The sequence below is a fragment of the Aythya marila genome (assembly GCF_965140915.1).
Source record: "Aythya marila genome assembly, chromosome: 18".
NCBI classification, from domain to species: domain Eukaryota; kingdom Metazoa; phylum Chordata; class Aves; order Anseriformes; family Anatidae; genus Aythya; species Aythya marila.
In genome coordinates, this window is record NC_139059.1 from 1,696,536 (window position 1) to 1,724,507 (window position 27,972).

Here is a 27,972-nt window from a genome sequence, read left to right on the forward strand (position 1 = left end):
CCGGCTGGTGCCAAGGACGAGCATCCCCAAAACCCGGGGCACAGGGGCATGACAGGTGAAGGCAAAATGCTCCAACACATCCACCTTGGGATGAGCTGCGAGCCCTGGGCTGGGGGTCGCAGGCAGCAGGAGCAGCCCTGCCTGCCCCTTGCCTTGGCCTCCGCTTGGGGAGCGCTCGGGCTCCTCTTCGCCGGGCTCTGCCTGCTCCTTTTGTAACTGTGCTCGCACGGAAATCTTCAAAGGCTCGCTCCTATCAATTTTCCCCACCATATGTTCTCATTAAGAAATTTATTGTGCACTTTATCTTAGGATTATTTGCCATCAATTAATAAAACATGTTGCAAGCTTCAAATGAACATTCTCCCCTGCCCGCTTCCCTTTAACGAGGGAAAGGAAGGAGAAATAGGAAAAAAAAAAATCACCATGACAGATGGTGTTTTTTAACCTTTCTTTTGCCCAATCTGGGGAAAAAAAGAATTCTTAGAATATTGACATGGGTTTTTAATTATGACTTACATCACTCAAAGGCCTGATCTGAAGCTCAGTGAGCCCAGCACGCAGACTGCCAGCCCCAAATATTCACGCTGTAATGTATTTGGATGCTGACACAGGGGCACGTGCCAGAGCAGGGACCGAGGGCTGTGGTGGGGTGGTGTCAGCTCAAAAACTGCTCCCAATTGCGTTTATTGTCAGCCAAAATATCATGTCATCCCGGGCAGTGGATGTCTGGTCTTGTAGTTGACAGTAGGATGTGACGGTGGCTTAAGCAAGTGGGATTTTTTATTTTTCTAAGAGTTCCCAAAGGAGGAGCGCTTCCCTGCCGTGCCCCTTCGCGTGGGGAATATAATCCCCAAATTAGCGGAGGTGACATGGAGGGAGTGCACTGCCCCCCTTTGTGAGCCCCTCCAGCCCCGTTCCTGCTGGCTGAGGTGGGATCGGTGCCTTCCCCTCCTGCTGTTTGCATTTCTGGGCTGGCTGACAGCCGCTTCCCAGGGCTGCTGTTAGGGAGCCGGGGCGGGAGGAAAAGCAAACACCAGGTCCAATATCAGCAGCGCCCGCGGATGCTGCTGGGACAGCCTGTACCCTGCCCGGCACTGCCTTTGTGTCTGTGCCTACCGGGGAAAATAAACACAAAAATAATGCACACAGACGGGTTTGTTATATAAATAAATGTCTGGGGAGCGACCTGGCTGCGGGTAACCTGCTGGGAAAGTCCTGCTCTGGTGGGAATGATGGAGTTAAACAGCGCCGCCTCACCTGGATGCGTCTGGGCTTTGATTTATACTTCTGATTGGATGTTTGCCTGGCCTGATCAGAGAGTTTGGGCAGCACCTCGTGTTGACACTTGGTGTTCAGCTCTAGGTAAAGTTTAAACAGGACTTATCATGGCTCTGACACCTCGGGAAGGCTTCCCTGCTTTAATAGCGTGCTTCGTGCCATCTCTTGCGTAGCTTTGTACGGTGCCGCTGTTCTAGGCATGCAAAAAAGAAAAAGGTAGGCTTGCTGAACACGTTCACGGAATAACTTACTCAAACCCTCTTCTAATTTTAAAATAACCCCGTTGCCCTTGACTCATGTGCTGTTTCCTTGCTCGCTCAGGACCGGGGACAGGATCCACATCACGCACCCCACTGCTCAGGTCTCAAACACAAGGAGCAGCAGAGAGGAGAGCTGCGAGCGGAGTTTGTCCCTGCTGTTCCAGCAAGCTCCTGTCTGCCTGATGCCCTGCCACGGGCTCTGGCTCTGGCAGAGCTGCTCCTTTGGCCCTTTTTCCCAGCAGCAGAAGCCGCACGGCATTTATCGATCAGGTAGGCTTGTCCTTGAGTGGCACCGAGAGTCACACGCTCAGCTACCCACTCCCAGCTCGTGCTAAATAACATTGAACTAATTTAATTTTATCCCCCCTCCTTCATTTTTTTATGAGTATCAATTAAGAAAAAAAGCAGCAGCACATAATTACAGCACCTTGAAGTGTAGCGTTACTGGGCCAAAGGCTGAAATGAGGTTACGATATGACAGCCTTTTATCTCGGATCTGATAGGCGTGTTATTCATTGTATTAAAAGTTTGCCAAGAGAGGCTTCACTGAAAATTAACCCGTGTTATCACAGTGAGTAATATCCTGGTTTTATCATGTGGAATAAATAAATAACACAGACTTTATGCTTTTGCTTAATGAGGTTACGCTGAGTGCAGCACGAGGAAACAGCATTAAGGCTGATGCATGGACACGGTGATTGTGGTGAGCTGAAACTGGAACAGAAAGTGCCCCCAGTTTTCTTGCATAACAGCAGAGCTTATATTACTATTAATTACATTATGCAACTGGAATAGGATGGAAGTTGGCTCTATCTAGCAACGGACCAGGGTGAAAAACTCTTTGCAAATATCTCTGTGATTTCTGAGGAAAATTCCACACCCGCGCTGCTCCAAAAACTGCTTTCTTTGCCTGGTGGGGCCGGGCAGTTGCACGGCGTTGTGCCCCCCTGCCCACACAGTGCTTTGGGCTCTGCCTTTCCCACTTGCTCCCTTTGCTGCTCTTCTGTCCTTGATCCCCACCTCCGTGCTCTACACCACGAGACAGAAAAACTGGGACTCGTGAAGTGACGTGGGTTACTGGGAACACTGATGGGGGAAAAATACCCAAACGGTGGCAACTGAGATCTGTTGGTCACAGCACATTTCTGGCTCTCCTGAACGCATACAATGGTCCAGAAATGCTGGGCCACGGATGGGCACTTTCCCCAGGGGGCTGGCAGGGGTGCTGTAGGTGAGCAGTTAAGCCAGATGGATGAAGATCGTGGTGCTTGGCTGAAGGAGCAGGCTGGTGTCTGCTGGCCCTGGTGTGGACACCCCAAGCCACAGCACCACTATGGGTAGGGCTGTGCCAGCAGGGATGGCTTTGGCAACCAAAGGGCCTGATCCAGGGAATGTCATTAGGGTTTCTTCTGCCGCAGAGAGATGAACAGCCTGATTCTGGGCTTCATTACTGAGAGTCTGAAATTGTTTCATGTGAACAAAAGGATCGGCTGGGACGTTAATCTCCTGCACCTGTTTAGCTTTGTTCCAACCCCGCTCTGCCCGCCTTGCGTCAGCAGGCGTGATGGCACAGGTGAGGAGAAGCCAGCAGCAGCAGAGGAATTAACCGTGCTTTCACCCAGCTGAGCACCACGCTGGCTGGGTTTGAGCTCCCGAGTTGTCCTGGTGAGTCTGGATGCCCCCCATGCACACCAAGCCCACGGCCCCATCATGCTCCAGAGGAGAGGGCCGGGCTGGCTGTGTCCCCAGGGACCCTCAGCCCATCGTAGGGGGTGGTCTGTCCCAGCCCCAGCTGCACCCAAGTTTTCCTTTCAAAGAGGAACTTTTTCCTCCCTCTCCAACATAATTACACTCAAAGAGCTTAAAAAAAAAAAAACCAAACCAACCGCTTATCCCTTTGTGCCAGTGGATGTTAATAACCCCAGGACTACTCTCATCCTCTGGGCTATCACCGGCTGTAATACCTCCAGAAATTGCTCAGGTAGCTTTAATTATGCTCGTGCCTTTTCTTTCAGCCCTTGTTATCTCCCGAGTTCCTCCGGGCTGGGAGCAGGGGCACGGCACTGCAGTCGCTTCTCTAAAGCGCCTTTGTTTTCCCTGTGCAGGTATTAAGTTGATGGCACAGCAGTCCCCGGGCACGCTGGGTTCACTTTCCTGCCCCTGCCAAACTCAAACCTTGGGCACGAAGCGAGCCCGGTGCGGGCAGCCTGAGCCTTGGACCTGCAGGAATGTGCATGAACAGAGCCAGATTGTTCCTGCACGAGAGGAAGGGAAGAGAGGGAGAAGGAGAGAAAGGGAAAAACAGAGGGTAGAGAGGAGGAAGAGCTGGAGGAGAGAGAAAAAATCCCCGTCTGCGCATGGAGGAGTATCTCTGCAAAGAATCCTCCCTCCCATGCTTGCCTGTAAGGGTATGGTCTGTGCAGTAAGCCTTGGTGTATTCACACACACGGTAGCAGTGAAATTAAAGTTGTTGAAGTGTCGCAGGGAGTCACGCTGCACTAGGTATCAGGGGGCTGTGCTGAGCACCGAAGTGAACAGAAATCAATGGGAAGTGTAGGGAAAAAAAACAAAAACCCCGTCTCCCCTGGGACTGTCATTGGTGGATGTTGGGGAAATTTTTCTGTTGGCTTTATTAAAAAAAAAAAAAAGAGACAGAAATAAACAGATGTAAAGGGCGTCTCTGACACCATATCTGCTAAAATATCACACGCAGCACTAAGCTGAGAGATGGTCTGTCATCACACTCCCCTACTTAAAATCTACTCAAGCCACAAACTCTTCAGGGCAGGAACCTGTGATCTATTTGGTGCTGCTCCCTGAGCGTACTGCACCCAGATTATGGAGCATCTCACATGTAGGGGAAATTGTAATGGGAGCAGTGGGGATGTCCTCCTGGAGCAGCAGCGCAGCTTTTGCTTGTGCCCAGTGCGAACAAGAGCAGGGTGGGCGACTGCACCTTGGCTCTGTATTTTTCCCCCTGCAGAGCAGTGGCCTTCCCTCACCTGAAACTTTGCAGTCACACAGCGTTTTATTCTCACAAGGCTCAGGAAAATTGAAACAGCCCTTTCTGTTTTACAGGGAGGCACCACACTGCTGAGTCCAAGGAGCCGTAGGACGTGCGTGAAGCCCTCTGGAAGATGGGGAGACCCTGGCCATGGAGGGGAGAAAACCCACCAGACCCAGTTCCAGTCCCTATTTCCCCCCCTTTATAACCAGAGGGATGAGGAACGGGCACAAACCTTGGAGATAACCGGCTGAGACCCTACTGCCCTTTAATCAGCCTCGTTCCACCCCAGCAGCATCGCAGGCTGAAGCAGGTTGGTCCCTGTCTGGGGTGGGCACAGGGTGGGCCTGAGGACTTGTGCTGGTTTGTAGTCATTCTCTATCAGCAGATAACTCAAATCTATACTGGATTTATTTCTTTTTTCCACTGGAGATCAGGAGAATTATGTGTTTGGGCAGTGCTGTGAGAGGGCTGAGGGAGTTGCTGCATTGTGTGGCGAGGGGGAACCTGACTGGCAGCAGCCCGGGGCTGTCATAAAAGAAACCGAACTGGGAGTGTTAATGCTTTAACCAAATTATGGATAAATAGTCTAATTGTTTGAAAAGAAAGGGTGAAATTAACCTGTCTGGGAGCATCTGGGAGCGTGCTGCAGCACTTGGGAGGCTCGGGGACAAGCACAAGGCTGGGAGGGTGCTTGGGAGCATCGTGGGGGTGTGCAAGCTGGTGACAAGAATTATTCCTAATGCCTTGTGTCCCCACGTGTGACCACCACCTCTTATCCCCTCCCCTCCAAGAGCAGCCTGCCCCTATCTTCTCCTTACCCTCAGATGAGGCAGTTGAAGACAGCAATAAGATTTGACCCCTGCCTTTCTCAGGCTGATCAAACCCTGTCCTCTCGGCTTGTCCTCAGCTCTCCACCAGCTTGGTGGCTCTGCTGGACTCAAGCCATGACATCCATGTCTTCTTCTGTGGGAAAAAAAATGGTCTTGGTACTGTAGATGTGGTCTTGTACGTGGTGAACGTGCTTGGGTGGGCTCCTCTTAGCTTCATGGCACTGGTCCTTTCAGAGATAAAATGATGTGCTGGCAACGGCAGCCCCTGGGTGTGGGTGCATCCGTGATGCTTGACAGCATTCAGTCAACGCTGTCAGGTGTTTGGTTCTGGTGCTCTGGTCTCATCCCACTCCTGGTGCCTTTAGGACGTGTCTTCAGCCAGCGTGGTCCTCTGCCGACACGAGTCAGATCAACTCCACTGAAGCCAAAAGAACAACAACCTGCTGGGATTTATGAATAAATGCAAATAATGTTTGTTTGATTTACTCCTCAGGCCTGGCCAGGAAACCTTCAAGTAGCAGCACTTTCCCTCCTAAGCAGGTAAGTGCTTTTTTAAAACATACACGGGAATGTCTGTGCGCCTCTGTTTATGGCTATAAATCATTCTGTGCCTGAGCTCCTAAATAGTGATTCACGTGGTAACTCCGTGACATCCACAAATGGGAGCAGCTGATGGATGGAGCGGCCTCAGCACATCCTGGGCCGCCTGCTCCGAACGGGAACAGGGAGAGAAATGTTGGGAGAAGAGGAGAAGGGGGATGGAGGGGACCTGGCCAAGTGGGGGCTTGAAAGAGAAAAAAATGAGAAATGAGAGAAAACGGTGAATGATCAGATCAGCTGAGATTTTGGGCTTAAATATTTTGGTTGTAAATTTTATAATGCAAATTTTTTTTTTTTCTTTTTTTACTTTTACTTTGATTATTCAGATTCACATTTTCAACATTTTTCCGCGAAAGGCAGAAACTTTTTTGGGAGGGGGGAATGTGCAATCTCACCTCCAGTTTTCTGTCCCAAACCAGTTCTGACCAGCCATACCAACAATGTAATCACCAGTTTTTTTTTTGTTTTTTTTTCACCTCCTTAGCAAACAGCAGGCCAAGTATCATTTAAAGAAGTAAAAATAAAAAAAAAATCACCAATAAAAAAAAAAAAAAGAGCAGCCTTTTGCCGTAGATGGCCGGTGTATTTTTCCTTTGGAAGTTGGCCACCCCAAGCACACACAGGGCTCTGTGTGAGCCTCCCTCGCCCTCCAAGAAACAGCAGAAGAGAAAAACTTGCTGTGCCTTGGATGGCTTCCTTACCGGGGGGGGTGGGCTGGCGGGGAGGGGGCCGAGCGCGAGGCGACGGCTTGAACCGAGTTCCTTTTTCTATTTTATTTAGATTAGGTTCTGCTCAGCGGGGTGATTTCTTAATTAGAGCAGCCCGGTCTCGCAGGCCTGTCGCTCCAGACCCCTGCTCTGCCTTCTTAAGTTTCACGAGGGAAGTTGTCGTGCCTTATTTCCTGAGCTCTAATATTCGAGCAGTGTGCGGTGATTTCAATGGGAGGAAAGGACATGTAATTTAATCATCTTTATTAGATTTTGGGTGAGGGAGGGGGCAAAGCAGTGGGAACCATGTCCTCTGCTTGTCTCTTGACTTTCTCTTCTGCTTCCAGTGGCCGGGGATGAGATTTCAAGGGCGAGGAGAGGAAGCAGGAAAGCAAGGGCCCTGAAAGTGGAGATCCACGTAGTGAAGGGCTTTTTGTCCTCGGGTTAAGGAGTTCTGCAAGCAGCAGCTGTTATCTCTGTCTCAAGCAAAGCCATGCCCCTGCACAGCTTCATTAAGGGTTTATTAATGACTGGCTGTGATTAAAAATTCAGATTTTGAATCCTGATGATTCCAGGAAAGGGAATGCTCTCCATCCAACACGTGTCGCTGGGGTGGGGTGAGAGGCTGATGGAGCCAGTTTGGGCAAAGCAAGCAGGGAAGCAAAATGTGGAAGTTTCCAAATTTCACATGTTTTTAGGAGCCTGCCTGAGGGCAATCTGCTCCTGGATCAGCACCACCTCCCCGGCACGGCTGCTGCTCAGAGCCCAGCCACCAGGAGAAGCTGAGAACACCGAGAGCATCCCACTCCAGGCCCAAAGGGAAGAAGATAAAGAGAAGAATTGGGGAATTTTTGGGAAGTAGAGCTGCTTGCACAGCACCACTGTGAGGTGGTGGCTCTGCCACACATAGGCACTGCTCGGCAAACCTTTGCTCTGTGTAAATCGATGCGATGCCAACAGAGCTGGGATGTTGTAGGCTTCGAGATTTGAGCCTTCTGTGTTGTGTGCAGTCAGCTGTGACTTTGTGGCTTTAAAGATATTAAGCAGCGCTCAGTGGGGGCACGTCTACATTTAATTCAAATGAAATCAGACTCTGGATTTTTTAATAAATCCATTTTATGGCTGGAACAATAGAGAAAGAAGCAAATATTTGTTACCTGGAGACACCATATTCTCTCCCTCTCACCACATGGGCTTGAGTTATTATTTTTCTAGCTGGCCCTGTGAAAGGCTCCTGTGGAGGATGGGAAAGGTTTATAACCCAGTAATAGGCTTCTCACCTCAAAGTGGTTCCAGTCGCTCTCCGCTGGGTTTGGGTGTGATGGTTTCCATTAAGCGCCTTCAGCAAACGGGTGCGGGGTGCTGGGGGGCAAACGGGGCAGTGCTGAGCCTTGGGGGAGCAGAAGCACAGGTTGCTGCTCACACCCTCCTGGGATGGGTGATGGCTGGGGAGAAAAACATCTCCTGCCTTGCCTGAGTTTGGCAGTTACTTTAAATAAATGCTCTTTTTTTTTTTTTCTTCTAATTTTTACTTTTTTTCCTGGGGGATCACTTTGCACTCGAAGAAGTAACTGCACGACTGCAGCTGTGACCATATTGGGCTGAGATGTTTAAAGTGCTGCATTTAATGGCTTGCTTAATGGCTCGCCTGAGCAGTGCAGGGCTGTGCCAGGGCCAGCTCGCAGGCTTCAGCAGCTGTTTTTCGGCGCTGGCTGCAGCTCCCCACGTCCAGCTCCGCAGCTCAGCTGCGTCCGTGCGCGGCAGCGCTGCGTTGGAGGTGCCTGGCTCGCCTCTCCTGCTGCCGAGAGGAGGAAAAAACAATTAGCTGGGGAGTTTCCTCTCCGAGCACAGCGCTGTGAGTCAGCAAAGCGCCCGAGTGTCACCTGTGGCACGGGGGGACCGCAGCACCGGGAGCTGGCTCCGCAGCGAGCAGCAGCAGACGAGGGAGGCTGTGATGGGGATGTGCCGGGGGAGAACCCTGCCAGGTTTGGGGAGAGCTGTCAGGGCCCTAGGGAAAGCCTTGTGTAAACGCCGAGCGGGATGTGCTTGTCCCCAGGACCCATCCACGGAGCCCCACAGAACAGGGATGCTTTCGTACAAGGTGTTGCCTGAAAAGCCCACGACGCCGTTCCTGGGCAGATGGGCTGTGAAAGTGGCTGCAGGTGCCAGGGAAAACTTCTGCGAGTATGTGCTACCTGCGTGTCTGTGTCACGGAGGGAGCGAAAAAAACCAGCGCTGCTGGCAAAATAAATCGCTTCAGTTATGAGCGGTGTCTTGAGGGGAAGCTGCAGCAGCTTGGAGCTTGGTTTCTGGAAAGCAGCTTGCCTTGCGAGAGACGGAGCAAGAAATTGCAAATTAAAACCAGAAAGCCCCTTTTCCCTCCATCTCTTGATGTCTTGATTCGAGGTATGCATAATTGCAATCATTATTTTGAAGGGCAGCCCCCTGCGCCCCCCAGGGTCTATGTCATCCCCGCAGCCACCCCCAGACTCGGGGCTGCAGGAATGATGCTGGAGCCAAAATCCCATCTGCTGGGGGAGTAGCAGCCACCCCTCCCTGCCCGAGCTGCAGGGGTAGGAAAGGAAGACGAGGGAGTGATGAAGGTCACCTTCCGCTGCCCCGGGACGGTAACGAACCCCACGCAAAGGCCCAGGTCGAGCTCTCCAGAGTCATTATCGCAACAGGCTGTGAAAGGTTAGGGAGGAAGGAGCTTTTCGGAAGTCTTTGCCCACTAATTGATTGTGAAGAGCGGAAGGAAGGATGTATCAAAAAAAAAAAAAAAGAAAAAGCCCCATGCCGTTTGGAGCCCCCCTCCTCCCCTGCCCGAAGCGCGCTGCGAGGAGGCAGCAGGTTGTAGTTTTGACTGTAACGGAGCAGAAGGGAAATCAGATTCAACAGGAGCTGGGTCTCCTTTCAGCCTAATGGCAGATCTGGAAAATGTTTGCCAGCATCGTTAGGAAGGATGAAAAGCGTTAAGGCCCTGTCCCTGCACACTGTGCCACCAGCACCCATGCCAGCACCCCTGGAAATGCACCAGTCCCCTGGGCCATGCATGCCCTGGGGGCAACAGCTAGCCCACCGTGAGCAGCTGCCATGCCCAACATAATGCAGGGGCTGTGGGCTGCTCTGGGCAAAGGATACAGCCCTTTTTGGGGACAAAAGTGCCGTTTTGGAAAAGCAAAGACCCAGGCGCTGCACGGGGGCCTTGGGTACAGGCTGCGTTGTATGGACCAGGAAGAGGCTGGAGGTGTGGAGGTGTCTTCTTCTGGTTGAGTCTCAGAGGTGCTGCTCGGCTGCCTACAGCGGAGGGGACTGTTTGAGAAGGAAGTCCTCAAAATGTTTGTGGCTTTCTGGCCTGAGGTGAGACAGTGCCCAGAAATGAAAGGCAGCTACAGAATTTGCCTCCTCCCATGACTGGATGAAACCAGAGCACTTTAAGATGACACAGCGCAAGAACTAATCCGCTCAAGTGGCACCGAAGTATTGTCTAAGTATGATGAGTATCTCCTGGAACAACACTGTGCTCATATCCACACCGAGCAGTCTAATTTTGTATTTCCTAATCAAGTCTTTGGTAGGAAAACAGACAATTCATGCCACCCTCTAACCTCTACCTCTCCTTAACCTCTCAGTCTGGCTCCAAGACCCAGGAGAAAATGGGGTAGGAGAGAGAAGAACTCTGCGGAGAGACTCCTTGGCCAACGCTGAGTGAATCCTTGTGCAACATCACTAATTATCATCATTGTTATATTGGTAAGGAAGAAAAAAAGAAAAAAAAAAAGCATGTTTAGAGTTGATGGGATTTGCCCAAATCACCTGGATAAAATTGGGAACACTCCCTGACCGATCAGGAACAGACTGAGACTGGAAACCAGTTGCCTCGATGCCTTGCTCTAACCACTAGACGACCCACCCTGTATGAGCAAACGGAATAAAATTTGAAAGAAAACAAAAATCTGACTTGAAAAATGTGTTCCGCATAGAACCAGAATGTTCAGAGGAGAAAAAAGGATGCAGTCCAAAGTTTTACTTCCAGGCAAACATTTCAAAATGGACTTATAATGTACCCTTTCATTTAGATTTTATATGAAGGTTTTACTTGAACTTGTAATGAAGATGGAAAAATCCGAGGTTACCATGGCTACTGGCACTTTGCCTAATACACTCAAATCTTTTTCCCCTAATAATATAGATTTCAGAAACCCCCCTGTAAAAAGGGAAGAGTTAAAGACCCTGTAAACAACTGTAGGATGAAGAGTATTATTCCATGTAAACTAGGTCCTGAACATCATGGCATGGTAATTATGTTCATTTTTTTTTTTTTTTTTTTTTTTTCGCTTTTCCTCCTCACCAATTAGGCCCCCAAACTCAGAGTCCCGCTCTAGGTTCTCCTGCTAGTAACTGGGAAAAAGCAAGGAGTAAGAAAATCGGGTGATGGTGAGCAAATGCTTGGTGCTCCATCTGGGACGTTCTCCTGTTGGTTGGAAACGCATTGGACTCGTTGGGTAGGAAGCAACCTGGTTATTTTGGATGCTCTGGCAGCCTGCAGCTCCATCCCAGCCCTGCTGGACCCTCCTGGGCAGACGTTTTGGCTGTGCTGGGTTGTGCCAAAGAAATGTAAGATAGCTCAGGGGCACTCTACAGCAGTTGCTGCGGGTGTTGATGCTACATATTTGCCCTAAATCTAGGAGCAGACTTGAGGTCTTGCTTGCTTAGCATGTATGGTTTTATGGCCAGAATCCTGAAAGGCCGTGATGCTCAGAGATGAGCTAGGACCAGCCCCAATGCCCACCTTGGATATTGCCAGCAGAAAGGGGCTGGGAAGGGATGGAAGAGGTGGCTGGTAGCCATCTGCTCCCAGCTGTTTGCAGTTCTCTGGCTGCACTGAGAGGCTCATCTTCATCTATCTTCATCTTCATCTTCATCTTCATCATCTCCCTGCAGGGTCAGGTTCTTCTTCCACAGGAGCCACAGCCCTGGCCGTTCCCTTGCCCTCTGCAGGGCTGCCGCCTCCTTTTCCTGACGAATTCAGCCGAGGCTCTGGCTCCAGCTCAGAGTTTGTAGCTTTTGTCCTTGCGATTCCCCCAGATCTCAGCGGGAGCTGATTTGGCACCGAATGAAAGAGTTTGGGCTTTGAGCTCCTCTCGCAGGAGCAGGCTGAAGTTTTGAGGATGGATGGGCAGAGCGAGCGCACACCAAAAGCACTAGGGCTGGTCAACAAATGATCGTGACATTCACGTGCATTGTGGTCTGATGACAAATGATAAAACCCCGCGGAGTTGTCCTGGTCCTGGCTGTGCCGGCCGGGTGGAGGAAGTGCTGACGCTCCTGCTCTCCTCAGGCTTTCGGGAGATCCTTTTAATGCAACGGCTCTTTGGCTTTTAAAAGTGGTGGCTGTCCGCCAGCCCGATTTATTTTAAACATGTGTTTCTGATTTGAAAATGTCCAGATCTTGAAATCTTTAATCTTCTCACACCTAGGGATTTTTTTTTGTTTTGTTTTGTTTTTTGCAAAAAGCTGAACCACGTGCACAGGATGATGGTTAAAAAGCAACACAGACTGCTTAAAAAAAAAAGAAAGAGAAACAGTAAAAAAAAAATAATAAAATAAAAGATCCAGCTGGCATTCTTCTATTATCAAAGCAAGACTCAGCATGGAGATTCACATAAGCCAACAAACAGGGCTTTCGTTTGTCTCACTGCGGTAATTGCTGAATCCTGATGAAACTCCCTGAACTTTGAGCTGAAAAAAGGTCCTGAGATCCCTCCCAGAAGATAAAAAGGACAGAGGATTTGTCAGGCTGAAGCAGGTTGTCTTCCCATACACTTAAACCCAATGCTGTTTTCTGGCGCAGAGCTGGAAGAATCAGGTCCCATCCCTTGGCAGGGGGGGCAGCCTCTCCTCCTGGCCCCAGGATGGGGATGAAGCACCAGGAGGATTTCAAAGGAGGTTTCCTGGCTCAGAGGAGCAGCTCGGGATGAGCCCCGCTCTGTGCTCGGGGAGTCCCCAGGACGTTCAGCATTAGCACCAGGTGACGGAAATCGAGGCTGACAGGTTTAAAATGTGCAAGGGGAAAAACTTTTTTACAGCAACCTGCAATTAACGTTCGGCTCAAAGGGGCTACACACGCAAACAGGCCAGCGCCTAACCATAGACACTTGCTGCAGAGAGATGTTTTTTCCAGGCGTGTGGCTTATTTAAGATATAAACAAGTGATTAAATTTTTAGCTCTGCAGAAATGCTCATCACTTGCCAAGCTGCTGTGGGAGAGCTACCGCTGGCTTCGGCAGGACCAGAGGTAGCAACGTGAGTTGAGTGAGTGCCTTTGCAGCTCCCTCGGGCTGGGTTTTTGTGCCTGGCCGTGCGCTGCTCCTGATGCTGCTGGAGCCTCCGGTGCAAAGGTCTGGGCAGAGCAGAGGTTAATGCAAAGCATGTCTGGGAGATGGGGTCAGCTGCCTTGTGCTCACCGTGCCACCACCCAGAAGCATCCCCTGGGGCAGGCACTGCTGATGGTCCGTGGAGAGGTGACAAGCACGAGGTGCTGATGTACCTTTGGTGGTGCAATTGTACAGCCCGTGATAATGCAGCATCTTCCCATATACCTCCAGCAGAACTGGAGGTGGGAGGATGTCTCCAGTCCTCCCATGATACACGGGTGGGTTGGGGCTGATCCCCTGCCTGCATATGGGAGAGGACCTCAGCCTCCCTCCCATCTCCTTGGAGCAGAGGGGCTCCAAATGCATCCCCGTGTGCTAAGAGTTAAGGGGTCTGCGTGGCCCTGAAGATAAGAAACAGATGATAAAGGTTAGGGGAGGGATCGCGTTTCCATTAAGCAGCCTGTAAATGCAAACTAATTAGAATGCAGCCTCATTTCTGAGCAAATGCAAAGAAAGAAAAAAGCAAAAAACATTAAAAGCCACCCCTTTCCTCCCCAGGAAAGAAGCCGTGTGAACACTAAAGGCCCAAGAACATGGGATAGCTCAGCTCTGCTGCTTGGCTTTGCTTACAGCTGGAAAATTCACATCAGTCAAGGTGCACGTGCACGTGCAAGGCTGCACAGCGCTCTGCTCCGACTGCTGGGAGGTGGCCGTGGAGGTGCTGGGAGGTCCCAGCCCTCTCCTGGTTCGAGTGTTTTGGTGTTTGCCCACTGCACGGCTGGACGGGAGGGAGCTGATTCCCTCTGGGTTGGAGCTGGGACTTGGTTGTGTTGGTCCGATGCTCAGCTGCAGGAGGACAGAAATTAAAGCAAACCTGGTGGGTTTTGGTACTTCAGGAGCTTCCTGAGACAAGGTTTTAGAGCACCAACTGAAGGATGTCAGCACAGCTCCAACGGAGGCTTTGTCATTTAAGAAGAGAGCACCAAAGTGCAGGCTTAAAGCAAGGCATCCCTGCAGTGCCCCCGATACCTGCTGGGCTCAGCCTTCCCAAGGCAGGAGTGGAGCCTGCCCCTAAACATTTCACTGGTCTGGTTCTTAGGGGTTTTGGGCAAAAACAGTCGAGATGGCAGTTATTTCTGGGCCTGGAACGCCACCTATCCTTAACCATTTCCCAGGACAGCAGCCCGAGCTCCTGCCTGGTGACCTAGAGACACACAGCAGGTTCCCCCCAGACCAGCTGGATGCGGATGTATGTTTAATATTGAGTTTGATATTTCTTTTTTTTTGTTTTCTTTTAAACTTTATTTTTTTTTCTCCTCAGCAGTTCATTAGCATCTTCCCTTTGCTCGCTTGCTTTTTTCCCTCCTTGCTTTCTTCTGGAACCTAGAAGTATTTCACTGTGGCTTGCCAAATGATTCCTATCTCAGTGAAAAAGAACTTGCTATTTCCTGAAAACCTACCACTGTTTTTTCTCCCTTTCTCTCTCTCTCTCTTTATAATACGTTCGGAGCATTGAAACAAATCCAGGTAACTTGATAAGAAGTTAATGAAAACAAATGAATTCTGTTTTGCAAAGGTGCACTGAGGAGAAGGGCAGCAGTGTTTGGCAGAGGGGGTATTGTCCCCGGTGAAAAGAGGTTTTAAGGGACAGCTGGCTTCAAAATCCTCCCGTGCCAAATATTGCAGGGGAGAAATTGCAAAAGAAAAGTCTCTAGATTTCCTTTTTTTGTTGTTGTTGTTATTTTAAATGTTTTTGGTGACATGACATGGTTCAATCACTACCATAGGATTTGATTTTGGTGTTTCGCTCTGGCGAGGTTGCACTGGGCTGCGTTTGCCAACCCCAAAGAAGCCCCAGGTCCCATCCTTGGTCCTGGCAGCTGCCTTTACCCACCCATGGCACCCACCTGCCCACCCCACAGCCCCCCAGCACGTGCTGGAGGTGTTTCCATGAGTCCCAGTGCCCCTGCCTGGCAGAGATTTGTGGCTCCCACTGTGAGCAGCAGCACACTGCCTGACTCAGCCACTGTCCTGGGAGCGGGTGAAGTGGTCCAGCAAAAGCTGGGCGATGCAGCATCCCCACCGAGCCCTGGATGTTGCTCTCAGGCCAAAGAATTTCCAGTGCTACGGAGATTTCACCGTTTCAAGGGGTGTTTCGGTAAGATTTTGTGATTTTCTTTTCCATAGTGGTATTTTATGAACTGCACTGGAGCATACTGGGTGAAAAAAAGGCTTTGTTTAACGAGCTGGTTCTTTTATTGGGCTGATTTTCAGCTGCATTTTACTCTTCAGCACACGGGAAGTTTAGTTTTTAAGAAGTTTATTTCTTTATCGTGTGTTCATTTCCGAAGGCTTCGCTGTACTTCTGGGTAGATTTCTGTTTGGTTTGGGACTTGGAGAAACGAGCCTTTGAACAGATCAGTTGTGGGATAAGGTACTCTGTTTGCGAGATGGTTTTCTGTGTTGCATAACTCACAAATACCATCCAGCATTTGAGAAAATGGATGATTTTTTTTTTAATTCACTCCTTCCCTCCCTCTACTCCCCCATCCCCTATGTGATTTTTTATGGTCCATGATTGGAAGCAAAAGGTCTAAAAGAGAGAGGAAATCAAGCCCGTCAATAAATGCTAAAAATATTTAGTGTGGCAGCCTCTGTATTTTCTTTTTTGTGAAACACTGATTAATATTCAGTGGTTGAAGGTTAATACCCCATTCATTTTATTCCCTTTATATCCTCTGCACAGCGGTTGCTGCTCCAATTTCGACTTCTAATTCATGCAAATCTGGTTCCAATCAGGATATTAGTAACTCACTGCATAAGCAGAGGGGAAAAAAAAAAAAAAAAAAAGAAATCATACAATCATTCAACTTATCTTTTGGTACAAACACATACACACATCCGTGGACACCCCAAACCCACGAGGTTGCTGCAATGAAAGGGTGTTCATTGTGCGTTTCTGTCCTTCTTTAAAATACAGAGAGAACATCCACCTAGAAAAATTTTTGGCAGGCTTAACCAGAAGTTATTGTTTTGATACAGCTGTGAAAGTCTCTGGCCTGCGTTACAAAGGAGATGGATGATAATGGTAGGTCATGCCAGGCTTAAAATCCAAGCTTCAGTGCAGGGACAGAAATGATCCATTGCCAGGTGAAGTTATCAAGCCCAGCTCAGTGCCTGAAAGGTCTGGGTGCCCAAAGAATACAGAAAAATAAAAGGAATTAAAAAAAAAATAAATGAGTTCAAGGCTGTTTCCACCAGCAAAGTGGCTGTTTCCCAGTCCAGGGATGCTGTCCCTGGATGTCTGTGCCTGGCTTTTCTGTCCTCTTGGGAGAGCGATGGGTTTCTGCAATGGGTTTTTGCACCGTGCTGGCTCCGCTGAGGACCCCAGGGGCAGGGACTGGGTGCGGGACGTCGACTGCTCAGCTCCTGCGGGATGGAGCCTGGGCTCATTGCAGGGATGGCACTGTCATGGGCTGGATCCTGCAGCGTGCTGTTCTCCATCATCTCCCTGCGGGGACTGGTGGCTTCCCCTGCATTTTGCTAGGGGATGTCTGTGCAGACCGAGGCACCAGAGGGCCATGCTTTCAAGGAGGAGTTTGGGGCTCACTTGCCATGGGCTGGCAGCACTTCCAGCATTTGGTCAGAGCAGACGGGCTGCAGCAAAGGGCCTCCATAGAGTAAACTGCCTAAAGCCCAGCGTATTTACCTTGGAGAAGGCGCAGGGTTCAGCCTTCCCGACCAGGAATCCCAGGGAAGGCCGGCAGCCAGGCCGGGTATGTCCAAACCTGCTGCCCTGAGCCTCTGGAGGTGAGAATTGGGGTCGGTCGGATCCAGTCCCCCTGTGCCATCGGGGACAGGGATGGCTTGGTGCTGGGTGATTCCTCCTGGGTTCATGGGGCTGTGGTGTGTGCCATGTGGGGCTGCCTGTGTGCCCGTCCTTACATGTGGGTGCCACCCTTCTGTGCCACGATGATGGGGAAAATCTCTGGCTTGTGATGTCCCCATGTGAACAGCAGCCTTGAGCACTACTCCAAAGTGAGAAAGGAGTGCAGTTATGCAGGCCTCAGCCACAAAACAGGAGAAGGTTGAGCTCTGAGCTCTGCTCTTTGCCCGAGCTTTATTGCACCTGGAGACGCGGATGCATGGGGCAGCCCCCCAGGCCCCTTGGGTTTAGCTGAGCTCCCTCCCTCTGGAAGATGTTGCTCCTACGGCATCTTCCTCAAAGGAAAAAGCATTTTCTCCCTCCATGGATCACCGGTGACTTCAACTTTTAAAAATAAGCAAAGGCTTCAGCACAGCCCTGCACGCGATGTCTAGCCAAAATGCAAAACTTTACCACAGTGCACAAGTGGGCTGTGTTTTTCAGAGCAGGGAACAACGTTAGGGCCCTTTCATCACCTTTCTTTTGCACTTCTTTTAAAAATGATTTAAATTGGAGGCAATAGTATTGAACCTCTGACACTCAGACAAGACTCCCTGAATCACACACTTATGCTCGCATCTATTTTCTATAACCACTGTGCTCGCAGTCCTTGCGGTTTGTTGTGTTTTTTATTTTTTTCCCCCTAAGCATTTGTTCTTTTTACTGTGTTTGTGCCATCTCCGTGAGATTTCATTTGAATTTTTGCCTTGTTGTAGGATGGAGTGCTGGTGAGCACTGGGCCTTCACTTCTCTGTCCTACTGCTGATGCATTCTAAAACCAGGCTTGCTTCCAGGGCTTTTTGAGCAACAGCATTAAAAACATCGTGCTGAACCCTCTTCCCCTCCATCTACCGAGGAAAATGCACGGTGGAGGAAAGTCAAATTCCAGATTGCTCAGCAAAAAGGAAAAACCAGCTTGGAAGCCCCTCTGGAAAGGGGCCAAGCAGTGATCCCATGCTGTGTGGGTGAGAACGGCAACATCTCCTTTGGACTTCGATGGAGCGAGAGCCGCTCGCACCCACTCGGGATCCAACCTCCTCCGTTTATAGCCCTGATTTTAAACCAGCTAAATGAAAATACTTGTGGGAAGCAAAAATAGCCGGCGCTGAAAACCTGTGTCTGCTGAGGGTGGAAATTGCTGGGAGTTCCTCCGTGGCTGCAGCCGACCATTATAACCTGTCTCAGAAATAAGAGGCGGTTGCGCGGCGTGCCGCGGCCGGGCTCCCTGCAGCGGCGCTGAGCCTCAGCCGCAGCCCACGGGAGCGCAGCTGCTGCCCTCAGTGCCACGGCCTGGCTGCTCTGAGGATGCTGGTGAGAGGATCTGCGAGAAACTGGCCTGCTTTTTTTGGGAAAAAAAAAAAAAAAAGCAGTATTCATGCTTTGAAATGAAGTGATGCTGGGGTGGGAGTGGGATTACATGGAGTTGCTGCACTTACTCCATAAAAAAGCAGAATTTAGCCCTATCAGTACATGAATGTATCATGCAAACATGTGCAAACCTCAACTTTATATCAGTTGGCAAGATATGGTTAAACAATGTGACCTGGAGGCCTGAATGGGCCTGGATGGCAGCCAGCAGAGGAGAGCTGCAGCACGGAGCCAGCACGAGAAAGGAGCAGGAGCCCGGCCTTCGCCCTTTAATGTGTGGTGTTTGGCCATGGCAGCAGCTGCGTGGGCTTCAGGGGCTGTGCCTCTCCCGCGGGCCATCAGCTGTTGGTGCCTCCGTACCAACTCATTCATCTTCTGGTTCCTCCAGGGCTGGTTCTCCAACAAGCACCATGTGGAAACGCTTGCGCAGCCACCGTAACCTTTGGGCTGCAGCAATTAGCCTCACACGGCATCTGAGCTGCACCATGTGGCCCCGGCCAGTACTTTGCTTTAGCTGCTTGTTCGGCCCTAATCTCTGTTTGATTTCAGGGTGAAACCGATTTGAGTTTCCCAAGGCTTCTGCATCGAGCTGCGGGGTGCTGCCCCCTTCAATCCAGCCTGGCTCTCACATCCAAGCTTATTCCTGGAGGCAGGAGGGGGTCGGTGATCACCTGCTGAACCCGCTCCTCCTTGTACCATCCCAATGCTGCAATGCTGCAGGGAAGGGAGAAAACATTTCATTATATTTAGTCCTTGCTGAAGTATCTCTGAGCTCATTTGGGAGCAAGGGACAGTCCCCGGGCACCTCAAGGCAAAGGTCTGCGTCCTGCTTGCTTGCTCCAAGGTGGGGGCGTGGTAAATTTGCCACTTGTTGTTACAGATGTCTGCAGCTTTCCATGTCAGCTTTGCATTTGGTTTCCCTCTGCCCTAATTGAGACCAGAAATCCAATTAAACAATAATCCCATCTGTTTTGAAGTCCCTGGCCACAGCGTCACTTAATCGGGGACCGTAGATGTTGTGCTAGTGATGGGACCGACTGGCAGCCGTGTACCCCTTCCCAGCTGCAGATTACGAAATGCATTTCGAACGTCCATCTATCACAATCCATGTCAGGAATTGTCGTGTGCTCCTCTTTGGTGTTTCTATTAGGGACAGCAGATGTTCAATCAGGGGGCTGTAACATGCGCAGTCTCCTTGTGTTAGTGATTAGGCATGAGAGCATGCCCCATGCGGGAGGGACGGCTGCTGCTCAAAGTGCCTCAGATTTATTTGCACAGATGCACTGGGTGGAGATGGGCAGAGATTTGAGCAGGCTCCCCAGAAGAAGCACGTTTATAAGCAGCATTTCCTTGCTTTGGAGACCTTGGGCCAGCTATGAGCAGCCCCTGCTTAAGATGGGCTTGGGAATTGCAGTCCTGGAGCCTGCAGTGCCCTTCCGAGGAGCTGGGCACGGCTCTGTGGTTCGGCACAGTGCTGGCTGTTACTGTTGGTCTCTTAGATTAGGAGATCAGGCTCCTTAAAGTAGGAAATCGCTTTCTGTACGATCCATGTAACGTGTATAAATGTATTAAGAATATGTACGTAATGTGTGTGTATGTATACACATGCAGTACTTACACACCCGTGCATATGCATGCGCTCTTGGCTTAGTGTGTGTTCTGCAGAGATTTTGTGGGGTCGGTTAAGATACGTTGTTGTTATACTTGAAGAACAGAGATGAAGCTGTTGCTCCTACTTAAGCTTAAGCTTGCAGGCTCAGGGATTTCTCCACCTAAGGCCACCAGCAGTGACTGCTTGGAAGCTGTGCAAGCTCCCAGCTGCCGACAGCTCAGCTCCCTGCTACAAAACCAAATCAGTCCGACCCCCTGCCCTTCGTTTGGGAGAGGCAGCTGGCAGACCCTTGCAGCTGACAGAGTCCCTGGGGCATGGTGTCATCGATGGGCTCTGAGCACCCTGCGCTGGGATTTTTCAGCTCGGAATCACCAGAGCTGTAAGCGTGGTGCTCGAGCAGCTCAGATTTGCTGCATCTCCTTTCTCTCCTTCTATCTAGCCATAGAAAAACAGGAAACGGCACCAAATTAGCTCAGCAGCTGAGCCTTCCGAAAGCCACAACATGGCAATTGGAGGCACCACTCGCTTGCTTTTTTCCTACCCTGCAGCAGCTGAGCGTTAGGCCAGCAATTTGATTTGATGTCTCAGCCTGCTATTGTGGAAGAAAGCAAGAAGGGAAAAAAAATTAAGGGGAGCGATTTTAAGCTCAGGGCTTCTTCCCATGGCATTGTTTTTATCCTTTTTCCCATCCTGGAAAAAGAATCAGAAATAGCTCAGAAGCCGTTTTTTCTGCACGATTAAATTAAGGCTGAAAAGATGATGGAAACATCGCTGTCCGGCCCTTGACAGTTTTGCACCTTGTTGGGCAGAGCAGAGTTGTTAAATTTGTGGATGTAACTTTTCTGGTGGGGCTGGGCTTCGGCCACAGCTCTCTGCCCTCCAGGCTTCGTATCTGCCAAATGCTTTCTTTAAAAATTAAAGTGCCTTTAGATGGGTGTCACGTGGTTGTGCTTTTATCTAATAAAAAAAAAAACAATCCACAAAACCTAACCTAATATAATATTTTAAGCTGGGACTATTTCCGCCATTGATATAAAGTGTGTTTTCTGGCACAGGAGGTACCAGGAGAAAGGCTCCGTTCAGAGGAACAGCTCTGAAATGGAGGCGTTTGGAAGATAAAACAAAGCTGGACGCATCTGATGGCTGGACAGGTGCTCGCAGGGGCTGTTGGAAAGGGAAATTTTCTCTCTTGGAGTGGGCTTTGGCAGATGAGCACAGACCTCGTGCACTTCTGCCCAAGTTTTGTGTAAACCCTCTGGTGCTGCAGCTCTGCTGGGTGCAAATGCCTCCCCCAGCTCTGCACAGCTGCCTCGCTCGCTGCTCAGGCTCCTCTCGTCTTCAGCACAAAGATGTACCTGTTAAAGGGGCAGTTGTCCTCAGTGCAATTTAAAGCAATTTTGGTGAAGCTGCTAGGTCAATTAAGGTAACAGAGATTTAGCTTTTATTTTAGCAAAAATCTGATTTTTCTACCACATTTCCATGTTTTTCCCAACCTGCTGATTCCTTCAGCCTGGCTTTGAAACCCTGATTCTCTGCTGGCAAAATTCCCCTCACACCCGTGCTGTGACCCCTTATCTGACTCGTTTGCTTTTGGCCGCTCTCCAGCCACACCTTGCTCCCAGCCGCCTCCGTTTGTGGATGCCTTATACTGAAAACTTACCATGAATATTGGTGATTTAACGATAACCTCAGCGTTTATCTGGGGGTACGCGTGGGAATCGCAGTCCGTGAAAGGACTGGGAGAGGCGTTGATGCATGATATGGACTGTGGGGAGCTGCTGGCTTTGTGCCCCTGCTGGGGACCCGCTGGCAGTGGGACAGGGACCCGAGCTGTGCCATGGGACCTGCCTCCTCCTGCCACTGCTGCCAGGTTCTCGTGTAGCTTCGGGCAAAACGGCTCACGCAAATCGGAAGCCCTCAGGAGGACCAAATTCTTCCCCAGCCTTTCAATTAGCTCCTAATCCCTCCGCTCCCATAAAATCTCAGCTGCAGGCTGCCCCTGTTTGTGTGCTCGCACCGGCCACGAAAGCCACCTCCCTGAGCATCTGTCTGTGCGGTTTGGGCTGAAACCTCTCCCTGTGCCAGTGGCCACACCTCTCCACAAAGAACATGTAATTGCAAACTTTTTTTTTTTTTTTTTTCCTTTTTCCCTTTCGTCCCGTTTAGCGTAAAACAAGCAGACACCCGTCACCGTCCTCTGCCTCGGCGCTGCTGCAAACTTTTTCCACCTGGCCGAGCTGGGTGTCCAAAAAAACCCATAAATAAATGGGAAAAGAAAAAGAAAAGGGGCGGGGGGAAAGGAGGGGGCTATTTTTAAACCCATGACACAGAGGAGTGTGACACACTTGGTGTTCTCAGTGGGTGGGTGCAGTGTTATTTCATGTTATTCTTGTCGCAGGGCCCAGCATTACGGGCGCGTTATTCCCTGCGCCTGATGACAGCGGGCGGCACGGCCACAGAAATGCCGCGAGGGGCTGGGGGCTGCTGGTGGGGCAGGGGCAGTGCCACCGAGCACCGTGAGGACGCAGGGGGCATGAGGATGGGGTGCTTCACTGCCTGGCTTGTACCTTTTTCACTCGGTCGGGGCTGGCGTGGCTCCATGTCTGTCTTTCCATGTCCTCTTGTCCGTCTTTGGGGCTGCTGGTGGCTGGGCGCAAGGGAAGGAGGCTCTGGAGATGGAGGCCGTGGGCATGCAAGCCATCGAGAAGCGATGCTGAAGGTGGCCGAGGCTGATGCCGGCCAACGTCTGTACATGAACTTGTGGTTTTATAGCCCTATAAAAGGCAGCTGACAGCAGAGGTTCTGATTTTGGAGGCTCCAGCTGAGCTGGGAGGAGCTGGCCTCGTCTCCCGGCGCCGGAGCCGCGTCTGCTGGTGCCGAGCCTGGGCCATGACGTCGGGGAGGCAGAGCCGGGTTGGGATTCCCGGCGTGCCGGGGGCAGGAGCCGGCCGCTCACCCGAGCCATCACCACGGCCCTGCCAGCGCCAGGCCGCTGCTTTCCTGGCCGGCCTCTTGGAGACTGTGTGCAATGCTTGGAAGGGAGCGCAGCACCTTGCTCCACGGGCAAGAGCTTCTCCCCCCTTCCCTGGGCTCGCTGTTGGCAGCTGTGCCGCAGGTACCGCGTTTTGCAGGGAAGGATGAGGCCAGCAGGAGCTCGGGGCCAGCCGAGGTCCCCGTGGCTCCGTTCGCCTCCAGCGCACGTACTCCAGCGTGACGTTGGTGGCTGGTGGAAAGCAGCAGAGCTCCGTGGGCTGCTCCACGGCTTCCCTCCCTCACCACGGCCTCTCTCGCTCGCGGGTTTGCTTTCTCTTCCCTGCCCGCTTCTCGCCATATCCACTCAAGCATCTCATTTCTGTTAGGTACCTAAATACCTTTCTGGAGGCGGGCCAGGTGCCTTGGCTCGGCTCCCTCCTCACGCTTGCTGCTTTCTTGTGGACTGCTGATGCCGTCCCTGGGGCCAAGCCCCTTGTGGGGCCGTGCTGGAGATGAGGCAGGGTGGGCACGGAGGAGGACTGCAGGGACAGGAGCAGCTGATCCATTTACTTGAAACCCTGGAGGTCTGAAATCAGGTCAGGGCAGAGCTGGGGGTGCATCTTTTCCCGGTTTGACTTGGCACCATCATGGAAAATTTGCTCTCGTTGCACCTTGTGCTGGTGGGAAGCTTGGCTGATGGGCTCGGGAACACTTCATCTTGACCAGGCATAGCCTGAGTTAGGAGCTCAGAAGCCAAGGAGATGTCCTCCTCATCCCAGGGCAAGGCTAAGGCATGGAGGAGAAGCTATGGACTCGGGCAGAGGCGAATTAACATTTGAAGAAGTTGATTTTCTTGTTAAATCCTATCAGACGTGGTTAAGAGGAACAACTGACCCTTCGGAAATTTGGGGAAATTAGACGGAATTTGTCCTGCGGCCCATTTCCACGTGGAAAAAGGGGGAGATGGAGATAAATTTTGGGACATGTGGCTCCATCTCATGGAGCTGGGCACCGTCTGGCTGCGGACCAGCAGCAGCAGGCGAGGCCCAGCGTGGTCCCTCCTGCTCAGAAATCCCCGTGGTGCTCCTGCGCCTTGGTCCCCCACCACGACCAAGGGATCCTGGCTCTTTTTTTATGGAGACTCCCCACCGAGGTAGACGCTAGTTAAAAGGTTACTACCCAGCTGTGAAATATGTAGACAGGGTAACAGCTAAATGGCGGGGTGACCTCATATCTCATATTTATTGACTAAATGTGGCTTGAACTAGTCACCACTAGTAAAACAAACCACAGCCCCGAGTACTGCAGGAATATTCCATGGCAGACAGGCTCCTGACTCCTTGTCACACTCTTTCACTTGATTTAAAAAAAAAAAAAAAAAGAAGAAAAAAAAAAACCTTTTTACTAATCTAATTTCATTTACAACATAGGTCCTGCAGAAACCCTTTCAGTGCAAGCTGACTTTTTCCAATAAGAGCTGGGAAACTCTCTGGTTTTGTGTTGGAAGAGAGGGACAGAACGAGCCCTGTGGGTTCTGATTTTGCCAGCATCCACCTCAAGAAATAGTGAGACCCGACGAGGACAGATGTGCCAGGCTGTAACAGGGAGAGCTGCTGGGGCAGGCGGGTTTTTGTGACCTCCTACCTCACTCCTGCTGCCACTGAAATGGGAAAATAGCTGAGAAAAATCCAGAGGCCGTCTCAGGTTTTGTCTGCACGAAGACATTAATGTGGTATTAAGGTAAAGCAACACATTTCTTATCGCTGCAGCCAACCGAACTCATTCAGCATCAGATATTTTCCCGAGCATCTCCCTCCTGGCTTCCCCGGTCCCCAGCCCCATGCCAGGTGACCTGTTTCTCATCGTTTTGTGACCCTAAAATCCCACGGGGGATCGTAAACCGTCTGCGCTGCGGTTATTAGCTCATGGCCGTCTGCGGGTACCCCGCGGGGACGCTGGAAGCCCCGTGCCACAATAACAGGGGTCGCAGCTGGAAAAGCCACAGCACCTCGCAGGTGTTGCTATAACGTCCTGCCCCGGATTACCGGGCTGGTCAAAAATTCTGATGCACTGTTTCCCTTTGGCCATTTCCATGCATGGGAGGGGGATGCTGAGTATTGGGAAAAAGATGAACTTGGCACCAGGGGCTGCAGATGTTACAGCTTCAGGCCTGCATCAACACCAACTGCATGGTACCGGTGCAGGAATCCTCCCCCCTGCTCAGACACATCCCCACTGAGCCATTAAAGGGACTCCACGTGCTGTGGGATGGGATTACTTGGAGGTTATCAGTGATACGCAGAGCTGATATGGAGACTGGTCAGAAGTCTTGGTCACGTCACCTGGGATCTTGTGCTAATTGCTGTTGTGGTTCGTTTTTCTGAGCTAATATGCAGATAGATAACGAGGGCCAGAGAGAGGAAAGGAAACGGCCTTAGTAATGCTCTGTGGAGATATCCATTCCTTCTCCTGGCTTGGGGTAAGTTCGGCCACAGGGAACAGAAAGATCTTCCCAAATTGATGTGACACTTTCCAAGGTGATGCAGCACCCTTTCTTCTCTAGAAAATTAAGAAGACTTTTTTCCTTTTTTTTTTTTTTTTTTTTTTTGGTAGAAAAAAAGATCAGTCAAATGCTATCCATGATGGTATTTTGAGAGGGGAATAAATATTAAAAAGCCATTACAAATGTCCTGAAATAGCATAGCATTTTCACAGAATTCTTTTAATCATGGAGCTACTCGATTGCTATTTTTTTTAATCAGAAACAAAAAGTTTTCTTGCTTGCTTGCCCTCAGTCTTCTTTGATTTTGTTTAATTTTGTTTAATTTCCTGTGTCCTTGAGCAGGACACTGGTCTGATTTGTGTCAGCTACGTTTGCTCAGCACAGGGGTGGAAGGTTTTGTTAGGACGTGTTTGTGCTGTTTAATTTCATCTGTGCTTCTTGCTGCCCTGATTCCTCAGCACCCTGCCACAGCACCTTTGGGCTGGGGCAGCAGCCCATCCTCCTGTTTGGGGCTGAAGCCATCGTGCTTCATGGTTTCCACCTGAGCCCATAAATCACGCTGGAGTTGGATTAAAGCTTCGGTTAGATCCACTGGCAGTTTTGCTGTTTTCACTGAACCTTGCAATGATTTGGACGTGAGCTGAAGATTTATGTGTATTTGCAGAGCCCACGGTTCCAGGTCAGAGCTTGGACCGAGGCATTACCAGGGAATCATTGCTTCCCCAGACGTCTTTGGTGGCCTCCTCTGAAGCAAGAGACATTGCTAGGAAAATGCATCCAGCGCTTATCTCCCTGCTGGGTCTCCTGAGAAGTGCGAGACGCGATAAAACAAGCCTGAAAATGCTGATATAAACATTGCTCAGGAAAATGTGCTCTGCCCTCGTTGTTCTTAACCAAAGCGATACTGGAGCCTGCACATAACAATGCCAGGACGAGCATATGGGCAGATCATGAGCAGAAAATTAAAAGTGGAGCACAGCACAGGTTTGATTTTTTTTTCTTTTCTCATCACTGTACATGCAGACGGGAGTCATGGACGGCTGGGATCTCAGGGAAACCCCAGCTCTGTGTCCTTGATGCCAAGATAAATGGGTTGACGTGATACTAGTGCTGGTGTCCCCCAGAAACTTCTCTCCCAGGGCAATCCCGGTCTCAGCAAAGCTGACTGGGGTGACCTGCTCATTACAGCTCTTCCATCTGGAGTGATGTGATGCACATCACCCTGTAACCATAATTTTCCACAGCTTTCCTGTCTGTATTCACCTGGATGTTGCTGTCAGGGCTTGAGCCATGGGGGAGACCCTGCTCCTCTTGTCCATCACCCCACGTCCCATGTGTGCCAACCTGCGTGCACGCTCCCACGCAGGCTGGTCTCCAAATCTGCTCCAGAAGACTCAGAACCATAACAATGTGGCAGTAAAAAATAATGAAATGCCATCATAAAAAAAGATGTGGGAAAGCAATTATTTATTTATACCTAGGGAACTAGGAATAATACACCTGCTTCATAGGGATGGCTGGCATAAAGCTGGCATTGCATCGTGGTACTTAATAATTTTTTACCACACTTTATAGGCTCTTTCCTGCAATTAATGCTAAATAAAATCAACATTTCTCCAAGTTGCATTTCTGGCTCTCATTAACTCTGTTCTTGCCATTCACCATCTCTCTCCTTCTTGGTATCTTTGCTTCTTTTGTATTTTTCTTCTAAGTTTTTCTTCACTCCTTCATGGCATCTGTATTCCTTTTCCCGTTCATCCTTTTTTTTTTTTTTTTTTTTCCCCTCTCCATCTCTGACTCTCCTTGGCCTCACCTCTGTGTCTCTATTCAGAGTCTTCTTTTTTTTTCCCCCTCTCTGTTTCTTTTGTATCTGCATTCTGATCTCCTTCGTATCTGTATGTTGGTAAAAGGGACAACACTGAAAGTTGTGATCACTCCAAGAAGTCTCGGCTTTATATCAGTAAAAACTTGTCTTCTAAAGGAGTGACCTCAGCTTGGATGATGGCTTGGGGTCCCTGGGCAGGTCACCTTGCTTGTCAGTGCCTCAATTTCCCCACCTGCTAAATAGCTGGCTTGGCATGTAGCTGGTTGTACCCTTGGCTGAGTGTGGGGGCCCCAAGATGCAGCCTGCAGATGGAAATGGAAAGGGAGGCTGGAAATTTGGACTGTCATCTTCTCAAGTGAGCTGATAGATACACGAAGGCATTAAGCCCAATGATGGTGGTGGTGCTGGGAGGTGGTTCCAGGACAAAACGAGTCCCGAGCTCTGCGCTTGATTAATCATCTTTCTCTATTTATTTTGTAGGAAGGAGAAACTTCTCACAGTAACCAAGAGCCACCTAGACCTGCTGGAAGCTCTCAGCGGTGAGAGATTTGTTGAGGTCTCAGGAGCTGCGAGTCCTCGTATTCTTGCTTTTGCTCCCCCAGATTTCCAACTGGTTTCAATATCTGCGATTTTGACATTTTCCTTCTTCGTGGATCGGGAAGATGATACTGGCTGCCAGCAATGCTGCCAGCAGGTAGGATGGAAAT

General features: G+C 50.3%; 1 long non-coding RNA gene across 1 annotated transcript; it reads left to right on the forward strand.

Moving 5' to 3' along the window:
* Window positions 1-3,058: 3,058 nt before the first annotated feature.
* LOC309885341 lies at window positions 3,059-27,905 on the forward strand. The gene is made up of 4 exons (XR_014318785.1): window positions 3,059-3,111; window positions 4,617-4,855; window positions 5,869-5,915; window positions 27,746-27,905. It is a non-coding gene; the product is annotated as an uncharacterized lncRNA (long non-coding RNA).
* The last annotated feature ends 67 nt before the right edge of the window (window positions 27,906-27,972 follow it).